This window comes from Schistocerca nitens, chromosome 1 (genome assembly GCF_023898315.1).
Source record: "Schistocerca nitens isolate TAMUIC-IGC-003100 chromosome 1, iqSchNite1.1, whole genome shotgun sequence".
Lineage (NCBI taxonomy): Eukaryota > Metazoa > Arthropoda > Insecta > Orthoptera > Acrididae > Schistocerca > Schistocerca nitens.
The window spans coordinates 162,831,096-162,857,769 of NC_064614.1; the positions used below are offsets into that span (position 1 = coordinate 162,831,096).

A 26,674-nucleotide genomic window follows, 5' to 3' on the forward strand; every position below is an offset into this window, starting at 1 on the left:
GTGATGAAGTAACACAAAATAATTAATATTCAACTTAATAAGGAGATGGAATTATCAAGGTTAATTTACGAAAATAAGCACACTTATCTTTAACACACGTTTTTTAATGCTACGTACCTTTTCATATTAAATTACAGTAGATGACCATTGTGGTTAAATACTTTATACATAACAGTCAAAATGTCCTCTTGACGCTGTCTGTTCGATATCAGTTACAAGAAACTACATGTTTTCTGATTGGAAAAAATAACAATTAGCATATTTACTCAATATTTTCACATAGAATATAAAATACAGTTGCGGAACGCAGCAAGTCCGCGTCCGCCTCTCATGGAATACAAACAGTAAAAGGTGAGGCGCCAAAAACCTCATTTGTCTTGAACAACAGAATTCTTTTTTATACCATTAATCGATATATGTACATAGAGATTTACTGGCACCGCGCAAGAACGGCAAAGATAAAGAATAATAGATTGTGTCGCTGCTATGCGATGGTTCATTTCTTTTACTTTACAATTGTTCAATAACTTTATGCCATCAGGCGTTTACTATTGAGCGTATATTAGTGTTTGTGAGGCGAAAATTACTAATATTACAAGTGTAGCCATGTATGGAAGTGAAACATGGAAGATAAATAGTTTAGACAAGAAGAGAATAGAAGCTTTCGAAATGTGGTACTACAGAAGAATGCTGAAGATTAAATGGGTAGATCACATAACTAATGAGGAGGTATTGAATAGAATTGGGGAGGAGTTTCTGGCACAACTTGACAAGAAGAAGGGACCGGTTGGTAGGACATGTTCTGAGGCATCAAGGTATCACAAATTTAGCATTGGAGGGCAGTGTGGAGGGTAAAAATCATAGAGGGCGACCAAGAGATGAATACACTAAGCAAATTCAGAAGTACGTAGGTTGCAGCAAGTACTGGGAGATGAAGAAGCTTGCACAGGATAGAGTAGCATGGAGAGCTGCATCAAACCAGTCTCAGGACTGAAGACCACAACAACAACAACAAATGTTCAAAGAGATTCCTGTCGGGCGAACTGGGTGGCTAAATCTTTCGCTCGAATTGTTCAAACCAATCGCGAGCAATTGTTGCCCAGTGACATCGCGAATTGTCATCCGTAAAAATTGCATCGTTGTTCGGGAACATGACCTTCATGAACGGCTGCAGATGGTCTGCAAGTAGCCGAACATACAGAGGATTCAGTCCATTCCATATTACCACAGCCACCACTAGCTTCGACAGTGCCTTGTTGACAACCTGGGTCTATGGTCGACGCCAAACTCGAACCCTACCATCAGCTCTTACCACCTGAAATCCGGACTCATCCGACCAGGTTACGGTTTTCCAGTCGTCTTGGGTGCAACCTGATACAGTCAAGAGCACAGGGGAAGCGCTGCAGGCGATATCGTACTGTTAGCAAAGGCTGGGTTGTCTGGAGGAGGAGACCAGACAGCGAGATCATCGGTCTCATCGGATAAGGGAAGGACGGGGAAGGAAGTCGGCCGTGCCCTTTCAAAGGAACCATCCCGGCATTTGCCTGGAGCGATTTAGGGAAATCACTGAACACCTATATCAGGATGGCCGGCCGCGGAATTGAAACGTCGTCCTCCCGAACGCGCGTCCAGTGTGCTAGCCACTGCGCCACCTCGCTCGGACCTTAACAAAGGCACTTGCGTCGGTCGTCTGTTGCCATAGCCCATTAACGCCAAATTTCGCCACACTGTCCTAAAGGGTACGCTCGTCATATCCCACATTGATTTCTGTTGTTACGTCACGGAGCGTTGCTTGTCTGTTAGCAATGACAACTCTACGCAAACGCAGCTTCTCTCAGTCGGTAAGTGAACGCCGTCGGCTACTAAGTTGTCCGTGGTGAGAGGTAATGCCTGAAATTTGGTATTGTCGGCACACTCTTGACCTGTGGGTACCGGAACCTTGAATTTCCTAACGGTTTCCGAAATCGAATGTCCCATGCGTCTGGCTCCAACTAACTTCCCGCGTTCCAAGTCTGGAAATTCCCCACGTGCGGCGATAATCACTTCGGAAACCTTTTCACATGAATCAGTTGAGTACAAATGACAGCTCCACCAATACACTGCCATTTTGTACCTTGTGTACGCGATGCTGCCGGCCGCTATGACCGAACTGTTCTAGGCGCTTCAGTCCGGAACCACGCCGCTGCTACAGTCGCAGATTCGAATCCTGCCTCGGGCATGGATGTGTGTGATGTCCTTAGGTTAGTTAGGTTTAAGTAGTTCTATGTCTCGGGGACTGATGACCTCAGATGTTAAGTCCCACAGTGCTTAGAGCCATTTTCGTACGCGATGCTACCGCCATCGTATGTGCATATCACTAGCCTAAGGCTTTTGTCACCTCAGTCTACTTGCGGTCACCTACAGTTTTGGCGTGCCACAGAGACCCACGATTTTAATATTACACTACTGGCCATTAAAACTCCTACACCATGAAGATGACGTGCTAGAGACGCGAAATTTAACCGACAAGAAGAAGATTCTGTGATATGCAAATGATTAGCTTTTCAGAGCATTCACACAAGGCTGGTGCCGGTGGCCACACCTACAACGTACTGACATGAGGAAAGTTTCCAACCGATTTCTCATACACAAACAGCAGTTGACCTGCGATGCCTGGTGAAACGTTGTTGACCGGCCGGAGTGGCCTTGCGGTTCTAGGCGCTACAGTCTGGAACCGAGCGACCGCTACTGTCGCAGGTTCGAATCCTGCCTCGGGCATGGATGTGTGTGATGTCCTTAGGTTAGTTAGGTTTAATTAGTTCTAAGTTCTAGGCGACTGATGACCTCAGAAGTTAAGTCGCATAGTGCTCAGAGCCACTTGAACCATTTTTTTGAAACGTTGTTGTGATGCCTCCTGTAAGGTCGGATTGTAGCCTATCGCGATTGCGGTTTATCGTATCGCGACATTGCTGCACGCGTTGGTCGAGATCCAATGACTGTTAGCAGAATATGGAATCGGTGGGTTCAGGAGGGTAATACGGAACGCCGTGCTGAATCTCAACGGCCTCGTATCACTAGCAGTCGAGATGACAGGCATCTTATCTGCATGGCTGTAACGGATCGTGCAGCCACGTCTCGATCCCTGAGTCAACAGATGGGGACGTTTGCAAGACAACAACCATCTGTACGAACAGTTCGACGACGTTTGCAGGAGCACGGACTATCGGCTCGGAGACCATGGCTGCGGTTACCCTTGACGCTGCATCACAGACAGGAGCGCCTGCGATGGAGTACTCAACGACGAACCTGGGTTCACGAATGGCAAAACGTCATTTTTTCGGATGAATCCAGGTTCTGTTTACAGCATCATGATGGTCGCATCCGTGTTTGGCGACATAGCGGTGAACGCACATTGGAAGCGTGTATTCGTCATCGCCATACTGGCGTATCACCCGGCGTGATGGTATGGGGTGCCATTGGTTATACGTCTCGGTCACCTCTTGATCGCACTGACGGCACTTTGAACAGTGGTCGTTACATTTCAGATGTGTTACGACCCGTGGCTCTACCCTTCATTCGATCCCTGCGAAACCCTACATTTCAGCAGGATAATGCCCGACCGCATGTTGCAGGTCCTGTACGGGCCTTTCTGGATACAAAAAATGTTCGACTGCTGCCCTGACCAGCACATTCTCCAGATCTCTCAGCAATTGAAAACGTCTGGTCAATGGTGGTCGAGCAACTGGCTCGTCACAATACGCCAGTCACTACTCTTGATGAACTGTGGTATCGTGTTGAAGCTGCATGGGCAGCTGTACCTGTACACGCCATCCAAGCTCTGTTTGACTCAATGCCCAGGCGTATCAAGGCCGTTATTACGGCCAGAGGTGGTTATTCTGGGTACTGATTTCTCAGGATCTATGCACCCAAATTGCGTGAAAATGTAATTACATGTCAGTTCTAGTATAATATATTTGTCCAATGAATACCCGTTTATCATCTGCATTTCTTCTTGGTGTAGCAATTTTAATGGCCAGTAGTGTAATAACAGTAAAATATATAAAATGTTTAAATACTGAGTAGTAATTTGTTTATATCACTACTTAGTACATCACTTTAACATTTGCATTCCTCTGAAAATATGAGCCTGGGCGTCATGCATGTAATTTAAGAACTAGGATACAGTGCTATGCAAAACTTAAGGACGAAAGTAGCTTTTGCATCATCTGTCACTGCTAAGTAACATAGCTTGATGAAACTTGAAACATACATAGAAGGAACTGCTACAGTTTAGTACAGCAGATAACTGGAAGAAGTACATAATAAGGCGATTATAAATGTAAACGGAAGGGGACCAGACACCATGCATTCAAATACTTCACAAGCCTGCGGACATGTGGCGCTCGGTGGGAGTGTGGATCGCCCGTGAGGTATACCGAGATAGTCCGTGCAGTTGCGAAAAACACTGTTTCCCGGATGGCGCAGGAGATCCCGGGTTCGAATCCCGCTCCGGTACACATTTTCGGTTGTCGCTGCTGATTCCGCTTAATGTCCCGCTGGAGCTGATAGCAGTCATCCCCCTTCAATTTACATGTAGTGTTTCACAGGTGCGGAATCTGTGTGGTGTCTGTTCTTTCGAAGGAACAGACACCATGCATTCAAATAACAAATATAAATGATACTTTTATTCGATCACACTTATTACACTGAAGTCACAGCAATTTATGATGGTCCCCAGGACATAATAAAAGTCGGGACATGGTTCATAACAGGGTGTGTGATCACCACGGACGGCAATGCATGCTCTGAAATGTGCTGGCATGCTGCCCACAAGCTTAGTAAGGAGTCCTTGTGGTGGGTCCTTCCGTTCCTCCACCATCACGGTTCACAGTTTCTGGATGGTTGTTGCTGCATGTGGAGGTGCTGCAATGTGTCTCCACAACGCATCCCAAAGTCGAGGGATCGGGCAGGCCAGTCCATTCGACGAATGTCCTCTCGTTCCATGAGCTTCTCCACCAGCACTGTTCGATGCGGTCGCACTTTGTCATCTAGAAAAATAAAGACAGGGTCGCACGCATCCCTGCAAAGACCTAAATGGGGAATGACCAGTGAGTGTACCGTGTTAAAAGATTTGGAGGTCAGTTCGCCAATGCAACATGATGCCTCTCCACACCATAACATCTGGATCTCCGAAACGAACATTTCAACCATGTTGTACTTACCCTCATATGGTGAGACGAGGGAACACGTAATGTACTCAGGAACATCGTCGATTATTAGAACTGTGCAGGTGAAGCAGCTTTTGGAGCATGAGAATATTTGGTGAACAGATTGGGGTGCCCTTTCCACCCACTCAAATTCAATCGAGCACGTGTGGGATGCTTTGAGAAGAAGTATTGTACCACGTACATGCGCACCAACAACCGTCACCAGTTGTCAACCGTGCTGTTGGGAGGAATGGCACGCTCTACCAAAAGAGTTTCTTACCAACATTCTGGGTAGCATGAGAGCGTGTTGCAGAGCATGCATTCCCGTCCGTGGTGATCACTCATCCTATTAAAAATCATGTGCTGCGTTTTGTAGTGTGGAGGACACCATCATGAATCGCGATGTCTTCAGTGTGATTATTGTCTTTGAGTAAAATTATCATTTCTGCTCGTCTCTTTGTGTATTTCCTTCATTAACTTTGTGTACTATACCGTAGCAGTTTTTTCCACGTATTGTCCCAGTTGATGGGGCCTTATGTAGGCGCCAGCTTCGCACCTGGTGGCCTGTCTTGACGACGTCGTATCGTACTTGCGATGCTGCGGCTTCCAGGGGCAGTAGCGGCTGCCCGTCTGATGGTGCCCAAGGGGTTGCCGATCTATTAGGCGAGAGCCTCCGGCGTGGCGAGTTTCCTTGCAGCCCAGTAGCGAGGTGTGAAATCTGAAAATTGATATGTGTAAAAATATATACGCTTCTACGGAAATGTAGTTTTTTTGGGGGGAAGGGAGAGGATGGGGGTCACCCCCTCCCCTCTTGGATGCGCGCCTGCCATGTGATCGTCAGTTTTGCAGACATTAGGGTCCAAGTTGACGCGTTACTTGACTTCTGACAGGCATTCGATAAAGAGACACACTGTTGTTCAGTGAACAAAGTACCAGCTTTCCCAATGGCCTTCCCGATTTGCGTTTGGGCTCAGGGCCTTCTACGCTGCAGTCTGGAACCGCAAGACCGCTACGGTCGCAGGTTCGAATCCTGCCTCGGGCGTGGATGTTTGTGATGTCCTTAGGTTAGTTAGGTTTAACTAGTTCTAAGTTCTAGGGGACTAATGACCTCAGCAGTTGAGTCCCATAGCGCTCAGAGCCATTTGAGCCTTCTACCAGGTGGAGCACAGCACGTCGCTTAGAACAGCGTATATAGAAGTGGCTTCATGTGTGCCCCAGAAACGTTTGTTGCTACCTTTGCTGTTCATGGCCTGACAGACAATATTAACAGTAACCTTAGGTTTTTCGCAGATTTTCCAGCTATCTGTAGCAAAATACTAACAGAAAAAAGGTATATAGGTATTCAGACAGACCTTGACTGTGCGGCTGGTCCCGGCGGAGGTTCGAGTCCTCCCTCGGGCACGGGTGTGTGTATTTGTCTTTGGGATAATTTAGATAAAGTAGTGTGTAAGCTTAGGGACTGATGACCTTAGCAGTTAAGTCCCATAAGATTTCACACACTTTTGAACTTTTTGAACAGACCTTGATACGATTTCAGTGTGGTGCAAGAACTGACAACACGCTTTAAAGTATTCAAAAATGTAAAGTTACGTACTTCACAAAACGAAAAAAATGAAGTATTTTATGCCTACAATATCATTAAATCACTATTAGAGTAGGTGAACTCCTACAAATACGTAGGTGTAACAGTTTGTGGGGGTATGAACTCAAGTGATCACGTGGGCTCAGTTATAGGTAAAGCAGGTGGCAGACTTCGATTATCGTCAGGACACTGGCAAAATGCGATATGTCTACAAATAAGATTGCTTATAAAATATTCATGCTACCAATTCTTGATTATTGCTCAAGTATTTGGGATCTGTACCAAATGGAACTATCGGGGGATACTGGACAGATGCAAAGAAGGGCAGCACGAATTTTCACCCATAGAGAGCGTCAGTGAGATGCCCAAAAACCTGAACTGGCAGAAATTTGAAACTGCATAACGAAAGCCTATTTAATAAGTTTCAAGGAGGAATTTAGGAGTACACTACAGTCTCCTATGTGCTGCTGTCGTAGGGACTGCAAAGCAAGATTCGACTAATTACTGCTCACTCACAGGTGTAAGCAATGATTATTCCCGCATTCCGTTTGCGAGCCGAATAGGAAGAAGACATAATGAACATTACAACGGACAAGACAGTGTTCCATGGACTTCGTATTGCTTCGCAGAGTACTGATTCAGATGCAAATGTGGATGCCCGGTGTTCCCTGAGATCCAGAGCATCGTAGACAACGGCGGCCAGGTTGATGCCGTGTTGCTTGTCTTTCGCAAGGCGTTCCCTACTATCCTGGGCTAGAGTGAAATTTTCATTCTGCAGCGGAGTGAGAGCTGATACGAAACTTCGCTGCGAGGACGGGTCGTGAGACGTGCTTGAGTAGCTCATTCGGTAGAATGTTTTCCCGCGAAAGGTAAAGGTTCAGAGTTCCAGTCTCGGTTCGACACACATTTTAAATCTGCCAGGTAGTTTCATATCAGTGCACACTCCACTGCAGCTTGAAAATTCATTCTGGGAACATCCCCCTGGCTGTAGCTAAGCCATGTCTCCGCAATATCCTTTCTTACAGGAGTGTAGTCCCACAAGTTCCGCTGGAGAACTTCTGTGAAGTTTACAAGGTGTGAAATGAGTTACTGTAGGAAGTAAAACTGTAAGGACGGGTATGAGTCGTGCTTGGGTAGCTCAGTTGGTAGAGCATTTGTACACGAAAGGCAAAGGTCCCGAGTTCGAGCCTCGGTTCGTCCTAGAGTTTTAATCTGCCAGGAAGTTTCAGTTCTGGTCTGTCATTTGATGAATAGAGCACCAGCTTCCCCAGTATCGTTCCAGTTTTGTTACTAGATTCAGGACTTCTTAGCAGATGAGACTCGCCACCTCGTTCTTAACGGGACGAAATAGACAAATTTAAAAGTAACTTTGTTCCACAAAAGAGTGCTAGAGGGACATTACTGTTTAAATATATACAAATACATTGACGGAAAAAAAGTCGCATCCAGTGACGCCTATGGATGAGGATGACACGGCGGCCGGTCGGTGCCATTGGGCCTTCATGGCCTGTTCGGGAAGAGTTTAGTTTAGTTTAGTTTTTTAAAACAAATAAAATGGTATTTGTAATAAGATAAAATGAAAAGGAAGTCTGTTATTCGCATTTAATAAGTTAGCTTCGTAAAAATGTGTGCGTGAAGCTGGGGAATCCACGATGCCCTTTTGCCTATTATAGTTAAAAAGTCTCTTTTATGTTAAAAGTTTCCACAATTAGAATGTTTTAGCACAAAATCAGTATGCAATGTCAGAATACGGTTAAAAAATCTTTCTAACGATACCTCTTTCGTACCTGTACGATTAGTATGTGCTGAGAAAAAGGGATGTTGACCTGATAAATATTACATATGATACCCCATTTATGACTGTTGTGAATCTGTTAGTCACAGTCACCTGTTACACAGTATTCGTTCTTCAGCGTGTAAATGGCCTGGGAGACTAAAAACGCATAGGCTGCACACAGTATTACCAAACACAGACACATGGACCGGAATATTTATAGGGCCGAGTGCATAGATGCACATACAGGTTTTTCCTTGGGGCGTATTCATTTGAGGTTGCAAGTACCAGCTATTGATTGATCTCAGAATTCGACCTGCAATTGTTCATTAATTAGCTACAGAATGAAGGTAGGAGATGAGGTACTGGCGGAAATAAAGCTGAGAGTCGTTCTCGGCTTTAGTCGGAGTCACAACGACGAGTTTAGGCTTGTTCTAATCGCGTAACATTACGCATTTCCGTCAGCCAGTGAGGGTTAAGTAGCTTTCTGAGAGCTCTGCCATGGAAGTAGTTGCCAGTGCGAGAATTAAACGTGATTGCAACGAGTTATTCAGTGAATTTTTATCCTATTTATTGCGATTCTTAGTGGGGGATGATGGTGGTAAGCGACAAAAATTTACAGAATCAAGCGAGGAACATAATTTGGAGGATACATGCTTTCATCCAGCGCAAAGCTCCTTCATGCGCTTACCGTAAATGTTGCTTGGAACTAGCAACACACGACCCGAGTGGACTGCAATCGTTCGTGAATCACACTGCAGGTCAGTCGGTAGAGTACTTGCCTGCAAAAGGCAAAGGTCCACAGTTTCGAGTCCCAGTCCAGCAGACTTTTCATCTGCCAAGAATTTTCGGATTGGTTTCAGGTTGAGGGGGCATGCACAGACTTGCTTGATCACACTGTATAAGTAAACCCAACAAGTCATACAGTTTCTGGAATGCTCGTGCCGAGCCTCTGGGCCATCACAATCTGCCTTCGGTCAAATCCAGATAGATCACGCGCCTTCCCCGGGTAGCATTCATCTCACGCTAGGTGAGGAGAACCCTACGTCATAATGACGTAATGCTACGTCATCGTGACGTAAATAATCTAAATCGACTAAATGAGTACGCATGCGTGTGTCTGACTAGCAGCTCTTTGCAGTTGTACCGATAACGTCAAAGCTAAATGTAAATACATGTGTACAAACGAAGTGACAGGAGTTGTGTGATATGCTCATCCCAGCTCAAAGAATTGTTAAATGTAATCCCAACAATGTGCGATGTTATTGTGTGTTTCAAGAACATAATTAATGTCTGAACGAAGGAGCCATAACGAAAGTTAAAAAAAAGCTTCTCATGCTTTTTAAATCCGATGAATCGTGCGTAAAACGTTAAACTGAGAAATTGAAGTGGTTCCGAAGATGATTCCGAATGTTTCTGGGAATATTAAACCATCTATCTCTGCAGAGCACAGTCCGCCGCAGAGTGAAAATCTCATTCTCATTAAACCATCTAGTTCCAATTAATTTTGCCTTCATGTTGTAAATCAACTAAGAAAGATAGCGAAATCTTTCAGACTATCTTTATGGATCTGCTCGAAAGCTTTCTCATCTCCGCTAGAACCCATGTTCAGAGCGACGTACACGCTAGCAACACCGGACAATAGGACAATCAAAGCACGCAAACAAATGACAATGTAGATTCAATACGCACACAACAGTCGATAAATACAGATTGCACACAACAGTCGATAGGACAACTTGTGAAACTCATGATGACGAGTGCCTACGTCACTAAGACGTAGGGGTGTCCTCACCTAGCGTGAGATGAATGCTACCCGCCTTCTTCCCAATTCTATACAAGGACAGCACGCTGACTTATGCTGCACGTACCGTGCGTGTGTCTGACTAGCAGTCATTCCTCGCCAGCCTGTCGCCGGACAAGTTTATGTCGACAGTAGGTCGGTGGTCATAATTTTCTGGCAGATCAGTGTCTCAACTCGAATGATCACTGTATCACGACATGGTCCATGTTTGTTGGTTCCGTAACCGTCACCAAGTGGCTGGTAGTTACCTCGAAGACACGACACACCAATGCCGAAATTCTGCCTTTCATAATAACTCATCGATAATAAAACTTCAGAAACTGATTTAAAACACACAAATTTTGTATTGAAGTCCTTAACCGTTATCAAATGCAGCAGTTTTCACAGGCCACGTCTCCAGCCCTACACGAGGCGCCTACCACCAAGGATCACGCTTGACACACTTACATGATTACGATCCGCGTTCTCGAATGAGGCGATATCGATACTGCAGCAGGGTGGGCGGAGATATTTGAGTATGGCTATAAGCTTTTTGTGCTTAAGTTGTCTTTAGATTCATTAAGCATTAAACATCGACCGCGCACAAAATGCAGCGGTCTAGTGATAAATGAGCTTGATTGGTAATAGAACAGACACATGTCCGTATTTCATTCGTTTTTACCTCCACTACAGTCATTGTGACGGAGACGTAGCTGAATGACAACCAATACATCTACATCTACATCTACATCATACTCGCAAACCATCTAATGGTGTGTGGCGGAGGGTACTTTCGGTACCACTATCTGATCCCTCCCACCCTGTACCACTCTCGAATACAGCGTGTGAAGAATGATTGTCGGTAGGCCCCTGTATTGGCTCTAATTTCTCGAATTTTCTCCCCGTGGTCAATAAGCGAGATGTATGTGGGGGTAAGTAATATGTCGGAACGTAGGAGACGAGGTACTGGCAGAATTGAAGCTGTGAGGACGGGCCGTGGGTCGTGCTTGGGCAGCTCAGGTGGTAGAGCACTTGCCCGCGAAAGGCAAAGGTCCCGAGTTCGAGTCTCAGTCCGACACACACTTATAATCTGCCAGGAAGTTTCATATCAGCGCACACTCCGCTGCAGAGTGAAAATCTCATTCAAGTAATATTTTGTCCGACTCCTCCTGAAAAGCACTGTCCCGAAACTGGAATAGTAAATCTCTCTGTGATGCACAACGCCTCTCTTGTAACGTCTACCAGTGGAGTTTGTTTAGCAGCTCCGTAACGCTCTCTCGCCAGCTCAACGATGTGTTCTTAGTTGGATCTTCTCTATCACCTCTATCAGTTCTAATAGATAGGGATCCCACATAGATGAACAGTACTCACGAATCGGGCGAACAAGCGCCTTATAAGCCACTTCTTTCGTGGATGAGTTACTTTCCTTAAGATTCTTCCGATTAACCTGAGTCTGGTGTCCGCTTCTTCCACTATCTGTTTTATATGGTCATTCCACTTAGGGTCGCTCTGGATAGTTACGCCTAGATATTTTACGGCAGACGCTGTCTCCAGCTGTTTGTCATCAATAGTGTAGCTGTGCAGTAGTGGATTTCTTTTCCTACGTATGCGCAGTATGTTACATTTATTTACGTTCAGGGTAAACTGCCAGAGTCTGCACCATTCATCAATTCTCTGCAGGTCGTTCTGCAAATTCTTACTATCTTCTGGCGTTGCTACTTTGGTATAGATAACTGCATCATCGGCGAATAATCTTAAAGAGCATCTGACGCTTACTACCCTGAAACTTCCTAGGAGATTAAAACTGTGTGATGGTCCTGACCACGAACCCAGATCTTTGTCTTTCCAGGGCAATGCTCTTACTGACTGAGCTATTAGGTACAAATCACGACCCGCTCTCAGAGCTCCATTCTTTCTAAAATCTCTCTTCCACTTTCCAAACTTCACACAAGTGCTCCTGAATTCCATGCGGGTCTAGCCTCCTGGAAGGATATTAGCCACAGTCTACGAGACTGTTTCTAGAATGAATTTCCACTATGCACTATGCAACGGCATTGCCACGGTGGTAATACCAGTTCCGGTCAGATCACCGAAGTTAAGTGCTGTCGGGCTGGGCTAGTACTTGGATGGGTGACCATCCGGTCTGCCGAGCGCCGTTGGCAAGCGGGGTGCACTCAGCCCTTGTGAGGCAAAGTGTGGAGATACTTGATTGAGAAGTGGCGACTCGTGTCTCGTAAACTGCCATACGGTCGGAAGAGCCGTGTGCTGACCACATGCCCCCCCTCCCCCCCCCCCCTTATCCGCATCCAGTGAAGTGAAATGAAATGATCGTATGGCATTGTTAGCCGGGAGGTCCCATTCGGGTTCGGCCGCCAAGTAATTGTCTTATTTCAGTCGGCGCCACATTGGGCGACTTGTGGCTGATGATGAGGATGAAATGATGCTGGGGACAACAACTAGTCCACGAGCGGAGAATATCTCCAACCCGGCCGGGGATCAAACCCGAGCCCGCTGCATGGGAGGCGAGCACGTTACCACCCTGCTAAGCAGGCGGATTCCGCATCCAGTGGCATCCAGTGACACCAGTCGGTACCGTTCGGCCTTCATGGGCTGTTCGGGCGGAGTTTAGTTTAGTTTCAGCAGAGTGTATATAAGAGTGTGTGAGGGAGTGTCATGAGTCGTATGTAAATAGCTCAAAGCGTTTTCCTGGAAAAGGCAATGTTCCAGGTTCAAGTCCTGGTCCATTGCGCAGTAGTTTGCCTGGAAGTTTTAAATCAGCGCACACGCCGCTTCAGAGTGAAGGATTCATTCTGGAAACCTGTGTCATGTATTAATATAAATTACATGCGTATGGTAATTATTTTGCATCAGATGATGTTGCTGTGGGATATATGAGAAAACTAATCAGGTTTCCAATATTAGTGTTTAATTTTGGATACAAGTTAAAAAGTTTAGCATACGTGCTAAATGTGAGTCACCCATCAATTACGCGTTGCTGATACGTCCCACCTCACTTCATTGGGCGTGCGATGCGTGCCTGCCAATTCTCGTTGCTTCACTCCGTGGTACATCTAGTGAATAACCGTCTGCTGAACAACCTACCATCAAAATGATGACAGGGAGGCAGCCTCGATGCCACTTAATACGATAGCTTTATGTCGTCGATGCTGGACTGTAGTTTGGAATCCGCGACTTTACATGACATTAAATATAAATGAAAGAACTACCGCTGTCAGTCATTTTTATTTTCCCCCACGACGCGTTTCGAGTGGTTATACCCTCATCTTCAGGTCGTTCAGTGGATTACTTTACATTTTAATTTGCTGGATGTAGCCAGTTGTCTTTTCACTACCAAAACAAAACCGAAGAAACACCGTCCGAACAGTCCACGAAGGCCCAACGGTACCGACCGGCCACCGTGTCATCCACAGCCCTTAGGCGTGGATGCGGATACGGAGGGGCGAGTGGTCAGCATACAACTCTCCGGCTGTTGTCAGTTTTCGTGACTGGTGACGCTACTCGTCAGTCAAGTAGCTCCTCAGTTGGTCACACAAGGGCTGAGTGCACCCCGATATCCAACAGCAATCGGCAGACCTGGACGGTCACCCATCCAAGTGCTAGCCAATCGCGACAGCGCTTAACTTCGGTGATCTGACGGGAACCGGTGTTACCACTACGGCAAGGCCGTTGGCCCATTTCACTACCAATAAGCTATAATCAGTACTTGTCAACGTAATATGGCACTGAAATGTTAAAGAATGATATTTCTGCTTTCAGGATGTTACAACAGAAAGGACCCTAAATATATATTCTTATCTTTGAATGACACACAAAGACGAAACAGCAATATCTACAGTCCAGAGATTATATCACCTAGCTCATAGGCCCGTTTTTCATAGACAGAACACAGAACGCGCACAAGTTCGCAGCCTCCTAACAGACCATCTTCCAAGGACGCTAGGGGACGTTCCTTTGTAGATTAGGAGGCACCTGACGTACCAACATGATGGCTGCCCAGCCCAAGTGCACGAAGTGCTACAGCATGGCTTCATGAATTGTTTCCAGATCTTTGGATTGTACTAAGATGGCCCGTACCTTGGCCGGCCCGTTCCCCGGATTTGGCGGCTGCAGACTTCGTTCTGTGGGGAAATCTGAAAGACGCTGTCTACAAGGACGTAGCAACTACACCTGGTGATACGCAACGGCGTATTACTGCAGGCTGCTCGTAAATTTCCGCGGAAATGGTAGCACATGTGCAGCAGTTGTTCCATACCGGACGGGAAGCGTGTATTGCCCTGCCGGTGGTCATTTTGAACAAAACCTGTGACGGTCACTTGTCTCGTTACTGGTCAGAATCCACGTAACTAGTGTGTACACTTGTGTCGTTCTTTAGTGTGTGCTGCCACGGGTATTGTACAAGTGTTAGTGTGGAAACTTTTCAAAATACGATATTATTTACACGACTTGAACTAGAATTCTGCAACAAACACCAATGACATTCAAATTTACCTTACTTTTAGTTTGTTAATGTCAATAGCCATTGTTCCATCTAAAAAAAGGTATGTTTGCATAAAAAATACACTTTATAAGTATTATTACACTCTGTTGATTGGCTAACAATACGAGCCCCCGACTATCAATCATTCTGTGAAATCGCACATCAAGGTGCTAACCTTCCATTTAAGCAGTATTCGCGATGCAAGATTTAAGTGATTCACCCTGTGTGTGTATATTCTTAAACGAATAGTTTGTAAAGAGTAAAGGTTTTTGAGTACAAAATCTCTATATTTGATTGGAAAAGTAAGTTGGCAATGAATGTTCTATCTGTATGATTGTATTTCCACATCTGTGCAATTTCTGGACTGTTTATGTTGTTCTTTCGTGTTTGTGAGACATCCAATGATGAAAATGTATATTTATGACTATCCTCAGGGTTCATTCAGCTGGAACATCCAGTAGGTAGTATTACCATTCTTCAAAATTTGTAATTCTGTATCGCGTTAACAAGTGTTAATTATAGCTTATTTGTAGCGAAATGAAGCTCAAACAGACAACTGGTTACATCAAGCAAATAAAAACGCGAAGTAATCCACTGATCCACCTGTCGACCTGTAAATGCAGGTGTAAGCCCTCGAAACACGTTGTGGGAGAAAACAAAAAGTGACTGACACAGACACTTGTTTCATTCATCTTTTAACACAATAGGAAGAAAAACATCTGAATGCGACATTTGTCTGTATTAGTAGTTTTAAGACCAACGGCCTTGCCGCAGTGGTAACGCCGGTTCTCGTCAGATCACCGAAATTAAGCGCTGTCGGGCTGGGCTAGCACTTAGATGGGTGACCATCCGATCTGCCGAGCGCTGTTGGCAGGCGGGATGCACTCAGCCCGTGTGCGGGAAACTGAGGAGATACTTGATTGAGAAGTAGCGGCTCCGCTCTCGTAAACAGACCGGTGTGCTGACCACGTGCCCCTCCATATCCGCATCCAGTGACGCCTGCGAGCTGAGGATGACACGGTGGCCGGTCGGTCCCGTTGGGCCTTCCAAGGCCTCCTCGGACGGAGTTTAGTTTAGTTTTAATAGTTTTAATCTGCTGCTTCAGGGAAACCGCATTAACAGGGATTCTAGTTGAGACGACACGCACAGCAGCAATGTGGGTTGCCTACCTCGCACTCATCGACCTATTCGCTTTCCACCTAATATGAGGCGGCGTGTCATTACAGAAGACCCGAACGCGAGAATACGGCATATCGCGCCTTACTTATCTAGAAGGCGGCAGCACATGGTCGCGTGGAGGGTAAACGATACACAGTATTCTGCGGCCAATGATTGATGATGTACAGTCAGACTGAGATGGCAGGTGAACTATGAATGTGTGCCCGAGTAGAACAACATGATTTTTGTCAGCTAAGGAACTGTCCGCAGAGCACGTCCATAGCGAAATTCGTCCTGTATAAGTTTAGAACCGTATTTCATGGAAATATTTGTTCAATTGGGTACAGGAATCCAGTAGAGGCAAAAAAAAAAAAAACGCGTCCTGTGTGCCCTGGTTATCCAGTGGTGGCACATTGTTCCCCGTGTAGGAAGTATTTCGCTACCCCCAGGACACATCAGTCCTGCGGGTTGCAGCAATTGAAGGAACCACGTAAACTTCTTATATCCAGAGAGGCAACACGTTACATGCGTACGGTGCCACATGAATTCTATGCTGCAGGCTCTTAACGCTTTGTCGAGCGATGGGATAAGCGTTTAAAGTTTATAAGAGGAGTATGTTGAAAAGGAAAATAAATTTCAGTCTGGTACACGCGGCCCTGATGTTTCTTTCCGAACTTGCGACTTATCTATTGACTCACGCTCGTATGACGAGCAACCGGATGGTCACCCATCCAAGTGCTAGCCCAGCCCGACAGCGCTTAACTTCGGTGATCTGACGGGAACCGATGTTACCATTGCTGCAAGGCAGTTGGCTGATAAGCAATCTATATATAAGGATTAGAAACGAGATGAGATGACACAAAATTAAAGATAGGAAGTGAGATGACAGGAGGACTTAAAATTGGGGGAGGGGTAGAGAAGACTGTTGTCTTTACCTATTGTGTTTAATATCTATTCAGAAGATTTAGCAACAAACTGTTTACAACAGGAGAGCAGTGTGAGATAGTAGGAAGGATTATTAAAGATATGCGATTTGTTAATGGCGTGGTATTACTAACTGACAATGCAACTAAGAATATGTTAAGAGAAATGAACACCAGCTGTGAGGAATGCCGAATGTAGATAAATGTGAATAAGACCAAGGCAGTGGTTTCTACAAGGCAAACATGGAAGACGAAAGCACAGAATTGTGATGAGCTAGTAGAACAAGTTGATAACTTTAGGTATCGGTACCTAGGATGCAAAATAACGACTAGTATGACACATAATGAAAATAAAACAAATGTTCCTTAGAGAATGGTGTATTTTCTGTGGTGTATTAAATAAACAATAAAGAAAAATATTGCTTAAATGTTTAGCATAAAGTTTAATGTAGAGCGTTACCATGTATCATGCCGAAACATCGACACTGTAACGGTGAACGGAGAAATGCTTAGACTTTTGAGGTGTGGATTTGGAGAGGAAAGGAACGTCTGAAATGGACAGATAAAATAGGGAATGAAGTTTTTTACACAGATTGAATGAGGGAAGACATATACTGGAAGCAGTTAAGAAGAGGAAAAGAAACTGACTAGGACAATCTATGAGAAGAGATTGCATAATAAATGATGCACTGGAAGGAATGGGAAATCGAAACAGCAGAAGAGTAACAGGAAAGTACCAATAATTGATAACATCAAAATGAATGCATCATACGCATCTATGAAAAGGAGTTCGGAAAACTGATAGTATTGGAGAATACTGCCGCCATTATCCGTTGCCCTTCATCCAACATCATTAGTCATCCATGGTGATGATGGTCATCGATGAAGATTTTGGTCAGGGTTTGATAGTCATCCATGTTGAACATCCATGATAATCATCCATAATTATCATCATCGGTGCTGGATGTCTTCGTCGATGTGCATGTTTGAACAGATCTACGGAATGCACTGAAACTATGTCTTGTCCAACTAGATACTGGCAAAGAGAAATTACGCTACTTCTGATTGCACATTTTGGTGTGATTTGGTGCCTTAAAATAACGGAACAATATTTTAAAAAAGACAAATGTTACTCATTGTTTGTTTTATTTTTCTCAAATAGTTTTATGTCAGTTTGCATGTTGTCTGTTGTCGGTTGTATGTCAACGAATAGAGATGTTGTGTATAACGGCGCTTCTTGGTGAAGATTTTATCTCAAGGGGTAGTAACAATTTAATGAATGCTTTACTATAGAGTACATACAGTGTTTATGTACTTGACTTAAAACCGAGGCAACGTGAGAAATTGAGATACGTCGAAGATAGAAATCTAGTTTGGCTAGAACCATGCAAATTTCAACTATACATCAGAGCACTTAATAAACTTCATGGAAATTATTTTGAAAAGTTATTTTCCATCATAAGATAATTACAGTATACTGGAAACTTTCACACAGAAAGAAATATATAACTGAAAACAGCTTCGAATCAGATATCACCTCAAGAATTATCCTTGTTTACAACGTGGCAATGAGTGAAGGAAGATCCAATATGCGCATGTTTCCTACCTCTTAAATTATGTCACAGAGCTTACGTAAATAAGCAAATCTTAAACTAACGCATGTTCAGAACTGAAACTAGTCGTATACGTATGTAAATAATACAGTAGAAAATGTGGATTATAAACGTGCCTGAATACAAGGTGTTTATTTAAATATGAAACTGGTAGTGTAGGTATGACTATTGACGAAGGTGTAACAGTATTATCTTCGAGTCACTTTATGAGAAAGTGTTGAAAGCATTTAGTTTAATGTGTTGACGTCTACTCTGTTTCATAATGCTACGAGGAGTCAGTGACTTAATGGTTCTAAAGATATTGACTGTGAGTAAACGGAGATACTTTCAAAGAACAACAGCAATCTCTGGATACTAACTAACATATTGAAGAAACTGTACGTGTTTTGTCAGTATTTTTAACTGTAAGTATGTCTAGCGAAACACGTTTTTCAGTTTACAAAAATTTTGATTGAAGGGACGTTTGAAAACGTAAATGTGAAGCAACTGGCGATGTCTGCATATGCAATTAGAGTGAACAGACAAACTTAGTGTGTTTATAATAACGATCGAGACATGTGTGTGTTGGGTTGCCATCATTACGAATATTGTTTTGTGTAGCTAGTAGTGTATATGACCTGTATAGCTGACTGTGTCTTAATTTGTGAGTGAAAAAACACATATAAAAACGTTAACGATTTGCCAGGCATCATTGATCCTTTAAGAAAATTCGTCAGTGATATTTTGATTAATAAAGATCGGCACATAGAAAAAATTCATTCCGTTTGTCATACCACAGTAGATAAGATTTGACAGAAGATGGACATTGTCGTTGGAAATACAGGGCATTAGGGGTATAGCTACAGTTATTCTGATAATCAGTGCCTTAATATGTTCCATTTCAGTATGTTAGTGTTTTTTTTTTCTCTGTGACTAACAGTCTTCCCACACAGTCATCACGTCACTGGTGTTTTCTGCATGGTTGTATCTGCGTCCGAAGTGGACTACGCCTCTCAGTATAGACTAACCGTATTGCTTCTATGCATCCACACTTCAATACCTGACCTGCTGACCAGGGGAAAATAAACATTAATGACTTGTTTGTGCCAAGCGTACTTGGAGGTATTAGCCAACCTAAAAACATACTACTCGTAATAGCTATAATTATTAGTCTAACACCCTCTATAATACCACATAAGCAGAAAAATACGAATTTTGACTGACAGACAGACAGAAAACTTGGAATCAAGTAAAAGCACTAGTTTCATTTTTATCTTCAATTTGGCGTCTTTGGCCGGGAGGTCCCTTACGGGTCAGGTCCGGCCGCCTTGGTGCAGGTCTTATTACATTCGACGCCACATTTGGCGACCTGCGCGCCGGATGGGGATGAAATGATGATGAAGACGACACAACACCCAGTCCCTGAACGGAGAAAATCCCCCAATCCAGTCGGGAATCGAACCCGGGCCCATAGGACGGCAATCCGTCACGCTGACCACTCAGCTATCGGGGCGGACCTCAGACCTGGTAACAACACTAAATGTGAAAGAAGTTATGCACTTGATGGTCGTTCTACCTGTCACAGACAACTGCAACTCTAATCAATTACATACCCGCGATGGTGTGTACGTGTACCAAGTTACAGTGAAATCCGAAACTGTCTTCTGGGTGCTTCACGTTTTTTTGCCAGGCAGTGTATTATACATCGCTTATCTATGTGAGCGAGATTTTCCAAAGAAGAGGAAAAGAGGACGGCGAGTGTGGAAGCCAATCTCCGCCAGAGGCTTGTCGCCTTCCCTCGTCAGCCGACCGTCGGCCAGAGCGGAAAGACCCCGCGGCCTGGTCCGGCGGGACTGCATTCCAGCCGCGGAAGCTGCGCGGCCGCTGACCTGCGGCCGCTGCTGGTAGCGCCAACACGCCGTTAGCTGCCGGTTTCGCGATGGCGTTCAGACCACGCATCTCCGATTGCACGCGAGAACCGCGGGAGGCGTGTACAGTGGCAGAACTCCCAGCGGCCTCTCAGGTGCATTCCGCTCTGGTTTCTGTACACTGTAGAAATCTCGCGAAGTAATTAGTAAAAAACTCAGTAGCCTGCTGTTAGAAGATGAGCCTGGAATGTTCGGTGAATGATATCAGAAAATGTAGGAAATAATAGTTACAAGCGGAACACCTTTACTGGCCTTCTGAGTAAACACCATTAGCTACAACGCACTTATACTTCTGGCTGACAGCAAACGCTTCTTGTGGCATCGCGTTGTTATCCTCATCATTCCAGGAAGTGAGACCAGGTGTTACCAATAAGATCCGGAGAACAAGTCACTGGAATGGTGTTCATCCTCTCCGCTCCCTCCCCCCCCCCCCCCCATAAAAAAAAGACCTAGCTGATGGAATTCAAGATGAAGACTACGTTGGTCGCCTTTTTCGACTACAAGTGCTCGATTCATCATTTATTTCTACCCGAGGGAGATGGGGAAGGCGATGAACACAATCTTGAACACGAAAGTTTATGCATTGTTCATCCGCAGCTAAAAAACTTCATGTTAAGTAAAATGCATCGCAGCAGCTGTATGGTTACGTTACTGAAGAAGCACGACCGGTTTCGTAACGTTAGCTACATTATCAGGTCAAGTTCCGATTGGAAAGAAACTGTGAAATAATAACAGGGAACGACAACCTTGCATAAAAACAGTCAGGTCATTGGCAAAAGTGACTGAATGCAAGTAATATAACATGTAGCAATGACCAATACTTCCAGTTATAACATAATACTGCAGTACAATTGATGTTAAACTTAGTCCCGATTCCTAGAATTCCACTCCATTCTAAAAACCTTGTGACAGCCCGCGATAGAGAGAAATGTACGAGTGGTAGACGGGGGGGGGGAACCTATAAAGGGACATAAATAAATACGGTGCGAAGGAGGAAACGAAAAGGAAGCACAATAAACCGGACAAAACCATACCATGTACCAGTGGATCAAACGAGTGGCAGCGCCATGGATGATCGCAAACTAATGCGGAAACGCATCATGGGCCATTAGACAGGTGGCGTATAAGCAGAAGAATTAAGGCGAAACTCTGAGTGTGAGAAAAATGCTAGGAATCGGGTGCACACGAGATCACAAAGCCAAATACCTGCAATAAAAAATATAAACTGGATACTACTGGAAGACGCAAATGGCGTAATGTGGGAACCTATTAAAAATATTAAGACTCTTTGAAAAATCTAAGAGAAGACGCCAAACCGTATAAGACCTAAAGGTTTGGGGGGGGGGGGGGGAGATAAAGGAGATAATATCAAGTGCCGGCCGCGGTGGCCGAGCGTTTCTAGGCGCTTCAGTCTGGAACCGCGCGACTGCTACGGTCGCAGGTTCGAACCCTGCCTTGAGCATGGGTGTGTGTGATGTCCTTAGGTTAGTTAGATTTAAGTAGTTCTACGTTCTAGAGGACTGATGACCACCGCTGTTAAGTCCCATAGCGCTCAGAGCCATTTGAACCATTTTTAATATCAAGTCCACGTAAACACGGTGGGTTATCCTTTTAGATAGTCAAAATTAACTAAGATCGCTTTGTGTTTCAATAGAACATGGGTGTTGAGAGTATGAGTTTTTAGGTTCTGGCTATTACCCTACCCTATCGTGGGCTACGATTTGATTTTTAGAATGGAGTGAAGTTCTAGGAATCGGAGAATAGCTTAACGTCAATTGTACTCCAGTATTTTGTTATAAATATAAGTATTGGTCATTGTCACATGTTATCTTACTTCCATTCAGACACTTTTGTCAATGACTTTTCATTCTTTTTATCCAAGGTTGTCACTTTCTGCTATTGTTTAACATTTGATTTCTACTCAGGACTTCATCTGATGATTTAACTAACGTTACCAAACCGGTCGTGCTTTTTAAGTAAAGTAACCATACACCTGCAGCGGTGTTTTTTGCACAACATGATGAACACAGTGTCACTGACTGCCGCTTGATCCTCGGATCGTATTGGTAGCACCAATGATCCTGTGATGATGCGGATATCCAACGACGGTGCTTCAAGTGATTTCCACTAGAAGGATTCGCTGACACTTTCCAGCGGCTTTACAACCGATGTTAGAAACGTGTTGTAGCTAATGGCGATTAATTTGAAGGCCATTAAAGCTATATGAGGCGGCAGCTGTGACCGGGAGGTTCGAGGCGCTTCAGTCCGGAACCGCGCGAAATCTACGGTCGCAGGTTCGAATCCTGCCTTGGGCATGAGTGTGTGATGTCCTTAGGTTAGTTAGCTTTAAGTAGTTCTAAGTTCTAGGGGACTGATGACCTCAGATGTTAAATCCCATAGAGCTCAGCGCCATTTGAACCATTTTTTGAAAGCTATATGGTACGAAACTCTTATTTCCTTATTTTCTGAAACCATTCACCGAACTTTTGAGAAACACCATTTACATCAGCGATGCTTAAAAGTATCACAAGAAAACCAGAATAGATTACTAAAATATCGATCATGTGAAACCCAGTCGCACTTTCCTCACGTGACATCCTGAAAGAAACGGATCGAGGCTTCCTGTAAGATGCAGTATTTCTTGGTTTCCGAAAAGCATTTATTCGGTATCACACCTCCGTTTATTAACGGAGGTACCATCGTACGGTGCATCAAAGGAGTGATTTGTGAAGTGTGAAGGATTTCTAGGTAGGGAGGACGCAGAATGTTATCTTGGATTGAGAGCCATTTACATTTCAAAAAAAAAAAAAAAAAAAAAAAAAGGTTCAAATGGCTCTGAGCACTATGGGACTTAACATCTGAGGTCATCAGTCCCCTAGAACTTAGAACTACTTAAACCTAACTAACCTAAGGACATCACACTCATCCATGCCCAAGTCAGGATTCGAACCTGCGACCGTAGCGGTCGCGCGGTTCCAGACTGAAGAGCCTAGAACCGCTCGGCCACACCGGCCGGCTACATTTCATATATGCCTATTCCTATTACTGAACATGACCTCTCTTGCAAAGAACATGAAAGTAGAAAAATTATGCTTTACTGTATACTGCTGTAGAAACTGCACTCATCAGTAACATCATTGTGACCACTTGTCAAAAGCCTGAATAACCATCTTTTGCAGTGCAGACTGCTGCTAGACGAGCAGGAACAGAGTCAATGAGGTTATGTAAGGTACCGACTGGGATGTGGAGCCATGCTGATTCCAGTGTCATTGCCATTTTTCGGTTGAGTCGTAAGGTGGCTATACTGTCGCACCTTACAAGCACCCATCCACATACTTTGCCATGAGCTACAAACGCAATTAAGTATCTTGTGATAGACTGTACATCGCATATATGAATATACAGGGTGGTCCATTGACAGTGACCGGGCCAAATATCTCACGAAATAAGCATAAAAGGAAAAAACTACAAAGAACGAAAATTGTCTATCTTGAAGGGGGAAACCAGGTGGCGCTATGGTTGGCCCGCTAGATGGCGCTGCCATAGGTCAAACGGATATCCAGTCCGTCTTTTTAAATAGGAACCCCCATTTTAATTACATACTCGTGTAGTACGTAAAGAAATAGGAATATTTTAGTTGGACCACTTTTTTCGCTTTGTGATAGATGGCGCTGTAATAGTCACAAACGTATAAGTACGTGGTATCACGTAACATTCCGCCAGTGCGGAAGGTATTTGCTTCGTGATACATTAACCGTGTTAAAATGGACCGTTTACCAATTGCGGAAAAGGTCGATATCGTGTTGATGTATGGCTATTGTGATCAAAATGCCCAACGGGCGTGTGCTATGTATGCTGCTCGGTATCCTGGACGACATCATCCAAGTGTCCGGACCGTTCGCCGCATAGTTACGTTATTTAAAGAAACAGGAATGTTCAGCCACATGTGAAACGTCAGCCACGACCTGCAACAAATGATGATGCCCAAGTAGGTGTTTTAGCTACTGTCGCGGCTAATCCGCACATCAGTGGCAGACAAATTGCGCGAGAATCGGGAATCTCAAAAACGTCGGTGTTGAGAATGCTACATCAACATCGATTCCACCAGTACCATATTTCTATGCACCAGGCATGGCAACGACTTCGAACGTCGTGTACAGTTCTGCCACTGGGCACAAGAGAAATTACGGGACGATGACAGATTTTTTGCACGCGTTCTATTTAGCGACGAAGCGTCATTCACCAACAGCGGCAACGTAAACCGGCGTAATATGCATTACTGGGCAACGGAAAATCCACGATGGCAGCGACAAGTGGAACATCAGCGACCTTGGCGGGTTAATGTATGGTGCGGCATTATGGGAGGAAGGGTAATTGGCCCACATTTTATCGATGGCAATCTAAATGTATGCTGATTTCCTACGTAATGTTCTACCGATGTCACTACAAGATGTTTCACTGCATGACAGAATGGCGATATACTTCCAACATGATGGATGTCCGGCACATAGCTCGCGTGCGGTTGAAGCGGTATTGAGTAGCATATTTCATGACAGGTGGATTGGTCGTCGAAGCACCATAGCATGGCTCGCACGTTCACCGGATCTGACGTCCGTGGACTTCTTTCGTGGGGAAAGTTGAAGGATATTTTGCTATCGTGATCCACCAACAACGCCTGACAACATGCGTCAGCGCATTGTCAATGCATGGGCGAACATTACGGAAGAGCGAACTATTCGGTGTTGAGAGGAATGTCGTTACACGTATTGCCAAATGCATTGAGACTGACGGACATCATTTTGAGCATTTATTGCATTAATGTGGTATTTACAGGTAATCACGGTGTAACAGCATGCGTTCTCAGCAATGATAAGTTCACAAAGGTACATGTATCACATTGGAACAACCGAAGTATAATGTTCAAACGTACCTACGTTCTGTACTTTAATTAAAAAAACTACCTGTTACCAGCAGTTGGTCTAAAATTGTGAGCCATATGTTTCTGACTATTACAACGCCATCTATCAAAAAGCGAAAAAAGTGGTCCAACTAAAACATTCATATTTTTTTACGTACTACACGAATATGTAATAAAAAATGGAGATTCCTATTTAAAAAATCGCATTTGATATCCGTTTGACCTATGGCAGCGCCGTCTAGCGGGCCAACCGTAGCGCCATCTGGTTTCCCCCTTCAAGCTAGACAACTTTCGTTCTTTGTAGTTTTTTCGTTTGACGCTTATTTCGTGAGATATTTGGCCTGGTCACGATCAATTGACCACCCTGTATAAAGGAGACTGACATTGTCAATTACGCCTTGTAAGTAATTGCTAACGCTTATTGGATGGAAGGTGACGGTGTGTCTTTATTATCATACTAGTAGAGGTTGGAACGACAGTGGAAATGAAATGGCAGGCGAACTCAGGCCCCGGGTGGAAGGCCCACACAGGTGTGTTGGTTCTGGTTAAACACAGGAAGTAGCAAGACGGACGTCGGGACAGCTGAGCGTTGGTGCACTATAGAGTCGTGACCGGCCGGTCATGTAGCCGGACAGGAAGGATTATGCTTCGGAAACTACAAAAATCTTGGATGCAGCTGAGAGGAACGGGGAAGCGTCGCCTCAGAAACCACGCAGGCTGGGTTATTGGCAAGGATTTTTATTCAGAAGCGTACCATTGTAAGAGTATAGGTTTTTCCTCGTAAACTTTCCACGCTGGACGACAAAAGACTAAAATATGGTTGGTCGGCATTGAGAAGAATCTGTAGAGAGGTAGGGTACTCCGTGGTTTCGGGAATATGATTCATTTTCGGAATTACGAGGGCGAGGAGCCGAGCCTTGCTGGGAAGCCAGCGGTGGAGAGACGTGGTCTTCCATTGTGAGCGCCCGTGTGTGACGGTCGCTCGATATCAGCTTTCTTGGTACAGACGGAGTTGCTGTCTTTTTTCTCAGGAGAATTTATAGTTAGAACAGTTAGGCACTGTTCTGTTGCGAACCTATACGATTCTGGACTTCACCTCCAGATTGGAGTCCGCAGCTCGTGATCTCGCTTCCGGAGCATGGGATCCTGGGTTCGATTCCCAGCGGGATCAGGGATTTTCATCTGCCTCGAGATGACTGGATGTTTGTGTAGTCCTCATCATTTCATCATCGTTCATGAAAGTGTCGAGACTTGGCTGAACAAAGGTAGAGAATTTGTACGGGCGCTGATAACCGTGCAGTTGAGCGCCCCACAATCCAAACATCATCATCA

The 26,674-nt window shown here is 44.6% G+C and overlaps 1 protein-coding gene and 2 pseudogenes across 1 annotated transcript in view; 2 read left to right on the top strand and 1 right to left on the bottom strand.

Annotated features, from left to right (window-relative positions):
* Positions 1-26,674, top strand: part of LOC126234132 (inter-alpha-trypsin inhibitor heavy chain H4-like) — a 122,357-nt gene that overhangs the window by 15,085 nt on the left and 80,598 nt on the right. The gene's annotated exons all lie outside the window — the stretch shown is intronic.
* Positions 13,899-14,017, bottom strand: LOC126212770 (5S ribosomal RNA; annotated as a pseudogene).
* On the top strand, positions 15,579-15,696 carry LOC126209075 (5S ribosomal RNA; annotated as a pseudogene).